Here is a 5,415-nt window from a genome sequence, read left to right as displayed (position 1 = left end):
AAAAACTTATTGCGCAACTTAAATTTGTACGGATTCTCTTTTTTTAATTCGTTGTTGACGTTAGAAACTAGGTGTGTATTTTTATGTGTGAACAAAACTATAATAACTAAAATCCGTCTTCTTCCTCTCTTATTTATTTTTTAATTGCATTATATATTTACATATCTAACCTTTAGGGTTCCATATTTACACACATAATATTCAAATTTTTACAATTGTATCTAAAACATCATTATTATTTACTTGTCTTTTCTTATATATTTATATATCCAAAGAGCTAAATTTAACTTTTAACATAGGGGTCGTGTTAATATGCATAAAAAGGTGTATTTCACTTTTTCAAAATCAAAATAATGATTTTTTTTATGTGATAATTTTGGTAGTATAAATCTGAAAAGTAGATTTTTAGGTATTAGAGATGTAAATAAATAAGAATTGAGTGGTATCGATGTAAATGCCCCTTATTTAAATCATATATAATTTAAGTCGCCATATTAGTACTCCACGATAAAATACTTCAAAATTCTGGTATGAAAAAAGCTTTCACATTCCCTAAATACGCTTGCATTATACTTGTAAATAATATTATAATCCAAATAAATAATGATTTTGCTCATCTCATGTTGTTCTTGTTTTTTCTTAAATATTGAGTATACAATATAATTTCCAATTATATACTTCTAAAACAAAGTAAAAATTTACACACATTCACATTTTTAGCGCATATCAATAATTCAATATATAAATTATGAACAATAGTTTTTATCTTGTAGTATTTACATATATTAAAAATTTTGAAATTGCGTCTCAAATTAGTTAGTGTTGATCCTGAGGTGATCTTACGATCCAAAAGGAAACGGTGCGATAAAAAATGGCTCATCGACAGAAATTCGTGAGGCCTACTTATCCCATCAAATGAATATGTCTGAGCCAAGCCAGCAAGACCAAAGCCGATCATACCGGAAGACTGACCAAAGATGACTAGAATAATAAAACGAGCACTGAGCAAAAATTGAGACAAATGGGTATCTGAGTCAAATTGCCGTAGTAGAGCCAATCCAAGGGAAGATATATTTCCTTAGTATCTCCAACCATGTCACGGCCACACAGATGCTCTTCATCAAGGTTGAAAGATCAACAATCATGTCATATCAACCGGTCGACCCATATTTACCAAACTTAGCCGACTGAACAGATGTTGTCAACCTGAGCCATCTAAGCTTAGGTGGTCATGTCAGAAAAAATTCAGATGACAGACTTACCCATATAAAATACTAGAAATAACAAATTATATATCCTCTTAAAGAAGGGAAAAAATGTAATATCATAATTATATATCTTCTCCTCTATAAATAGGAGAATCATTTTATGAATAAGACAAGATTGATTTTGGCATATTATTATTCATTCTCTCTCATTCAGTCTCACTTTCTTTCTCCATCTCTCGTTATTTATATTATATTCCATAAATGTGATTCACAAACAAATTAAGATTTAACATTTTAGGTGCGGTGAGTTTGAATTGTGTCATCAACAAGAAGAGGAGTAACACAGAAAAAAACACAGAATAGAGACACAGGCAACGTGGAGTGCACCAGAAAATTTGTGACCCAACAGATCTAGGAGTTGAAGGATCATATGTTGAATTTCATCTGAGGTGCGCTAAGCTAGGGAAGAGAACAACAACCTTGAGAGGAAGGGTTAGCACCCAACAGTAAAAAGAGTCCCCCCAACCTTAAAAGGGGATGCTGACTCTTAGTACTTTAACATTATTGGTTTGATAATGATCAGTCGGGATCAGATCAAACATATTGAGACACCGTAATAACCCGAGTATGCATTCTCTCAACAAATCTCTGAGGTTAAGCCACCAAAATGATTCAAGTTCCCAAAACTAGAGTCCTGCATTTTGTGTAACTATTTGGCCAGCCATAGAGCCTCGTTTAAGTCAATCGTGTGGAGTCTACTAAGCTTTATTGAGGTGCTAAAGCATCATCTTTTGTTTTCACAACATTGAGGGAGTGGAGTCTCAAGTGACTCAACGAATTATTATCGGGAATAATCACATTGTTTGTTGTCTTTATATGAATGTTTGTGGTGCAATTCTCGAGTGTTCATAAACCACAGATGAACTCTCACACTCTTCTACAGCTTCAATAAGGATAGAGTGAGAGTTTGTGCTTGTTTATCACTCGCTTTTAAAAGGAAATGTTGGAAGTAAGGAACCTAGAGCCTATTGTTTCTCATGTCTCCCTAACTTAGGGGCTGAAGGAAGGACCTTCCTGATATGTGTTAGGCCCACAACAACAAAGACACTAGCTAGGTTATTGGGGCTGGCCAACAACCATATACTGGCTCAGAGTATAACTCTAATTATGTTTTTTGTAAAGTGGATTATCCACACGTCTCTCATAGAAAAGGGTTGCTCAGTTTGAAAGCTAGAGACTAAGATATGATTCGTGACCTTCCACTTATCCTCGATACGAAGACACTCGACCACCCTGAGAGCACAAAGTAACTGACAGACACATAAAAAATGTACTTAGGTTTGATATTCTAACCAGTGGATAGCTTGATATGACGAGTGTACACTCCCTAACCACAAGGATCCCAAACAAACTCATTGAGAGCTTCAATGATCGAGATAATATAGGTCATACAAAATAAAGACTAATTTCATAGAGCACCACCGATGAAGATCAGAGCTTACCTCTTAGATCTGAAGAAGTATTGTGCCTACCATTGATACAATGAAAATATATGCATTTTTAGACCCATATTTTATACTCATTTTTTGTGATATTTCACTTTAATGGAAGGTATTTTGATGTTTCTTGCAAGTTGTTGATTTTTGGGGCTTAAAGCAAAAAGGATGAAATTTGGAGTCAAAATTATATTTTTGAAGAATGCTCAGCGCCGGCAGTGCCGACGACGCAGAACAACTTAAGGCTGGATATTTTTACTCAGCGCCGACGGCGCCAGACCAGCGTTGACGGCGCCAAAGGCGGTGCAGACCCCGTTTGTAGAAGGTTCGATGTATTTGGATAATTTTTTGAAGAGTTTTTGGAGACACCTCTTGGAGAACAGACCTTAAGCTCTATTTGGGACCAAATTTCATTAGAAAAAGTGTTCCTCTATGTTTTTCACTCCTCTACGTTTATTTTTCGCACCACATCATTCCATTCCAGTACCATATTGGAGTCAATTTTTTATTTTGCTTTCATAGTTTAGAGTTTTTGTGGTGAGATTTAGTGTGAAACTTTCTATAAGAGTGTTGGAGAAGTAGAAAAATGAGAGATATCTTCTTCCTGCATTTCTAAGGAAAGGCTACAAAGGATTTTCTTTAAGAAAGAGTTTTTAGATAAGTATTGTTTGTTTATCAATGTTGTATAAACTTTCTTTTATATATGAAATTTATGTTTTGTTATTTCTTTCTCATGAAGTCTGAGTAGTTCCCTCTATCTTTCTCCCTACTCTGAGATATGGTGAAATGAAGAGATAATAATAGTCAGTAGGAAAGTCCTATGGCTAGACCTTAGGCTACTAAAGAGGAAAAACTAAACCTCAACCAAAAGTGAGGTCAACAGAAACATATGATCCAAGAAATAGAGTATGAGTTTTACAACAGAGTGAGGATCACATTTGATTCCATGGAGGAGAACATTGTTCATGGAATTAAGTGAAAATAAATAGGAAAATATTTTTTGTTGGGTGTAGAATTGGAGAACCTTTAGGGTGATAGACTAAAATCTTCAATTTGATCTTATTGTTTAAAAACTGAAGCAAGAGCTAACCTACAGGTGAAGGGAAGTGGGAGCCGGTATCCTCCTAGCCTAGCCCCGAATTTAGGGACTAAACACTAAGATTAACCAATGATTTTCTATGCACTGTATCAGGGTAGAGAATTAAAATTGCTCCTATTTGACACAATACATATTATGAACATTTATCTCATCTCATTTTACCATAGCTTCATTGTAGTGGGAGTGATGTTTTTTCACATAAAAATCTTCATTACATAAACATAATTAATAGATTAGTATTTACTGCTTTAAACTTTATATTTTTTATTTGATAATAGTTTAGAAATTTAATTTTGATTGTATTTCAACAATTGAAATTAGTGATAGTGATTTCAATTGACTTTCTGTGAATTTCCTAGCAAATTTATCATCTCCAATTTAAACATTCCCCGTGGGATTGATAATTGGGGCTTAAATAGAAAGTCCATTATTACTTGATAACGATACGTATACTTGCGTAGAATCCGAATATTAATTGATTATACTTATTTAAATTTTACACAATCTGTCACAACAAAAAAATCAGATCAAGTTTTTGGCGTCGTTGTCGGGGATGCTAATAGTTAAATTAAATAGTTTTGATAAATTAGAAAATTTAGAGATAATATATATACCATAAAAAAATTTAAAAATTAAAAATCCAAAAAGAAATATTTTTATTAGTGTTTATTTTACTTTGCTTACTTTATTTGTTTATGCGAAATATTGGATCTGAATGTTTAGTACCTTACGATTCAGAATTAGAATGTAGTATTAGAAAAATTCGAAAACAACAAAGAGAAATTGAAAATTTATAAGAAATGGCAAATAACTTAGATAATCCAATAAAAGAAAATTGACAAAAACCTTTAAAAGATTATGCGAATCCGACAGTAGATGAACTTCACCTGACTATTCAAAATTCTAATGTTGTTGCTAATTCATTTGAGCTTAAACCTGCTATTATCCAGATGATATAAAATAATCAGTTTGAAGGATCACTTACTGAAGATTCTAACTTACATCTTGCTAGTTTTCTTGAAATTTATGCTACATTTAAATATGACAGAGTGTCTAATGATGCTGTTAGGCTTAGAATTTTTCCTTTTTCATTAAGGGATAAAGCCAAGGCTTTGTTAAATTTGTTAGCACCTGAATCTATTATAACTTAGGGAGAATAATCACAAAAAATCTTGGCTAAATATTTTCCGCCCTATCTTGGCTAAATATTTTCCGATTTTCCGCCCTAAAAAATCACTAAGCTTAGAAATGATATTACATTTTTTTGTCAGTTTGAAGGGGAATCGATATATGAAGCTTGGGAAAGATTTAAAGATCTTCTTCGAAAGTGTCCACACCATGTTTTACCTGATTGGTTAATAATTCAAACATTTTAATTAGTAGGATCACTTAGATTTAGATTTATTATAGATGCTGATGTGGGTGGTTCATTAATGTCAAAACCTTTTGATGAAGCATATTCTTTAATTGAACAAATAGCTACTAATAATTTTTAGTGACCCTCTGAAAGGGTAAATCCTAATAGAGTAGCTAGTATTCATAATTCTGATGCAATGTCTATTTTGGCATCTCAAATTGTTGTTATTTATAAAAAGATTGATCAAATGAGAGT

The sequence above is a fragment of the Phalaenopsis equestris genome, unplaced genomic scaffold (genome assembly GCF_001263595.1).
Source record: "Phalaenopsis equestris unplaced genomic scaffold, ASM126359v1 Scaffold001189, whole genome shotgun sequence".
Taxonomy (NCBI): domain Eukaryota; kingdom Viridiplantae; phylum Streptophyta; class Magnoliopsida; order Asparagales; family Orchidaceae; genus Phalaenopsis; species Phalaenopsis equestris.
Note: the sequence above shows the minus strand (reverse complement) of the source record.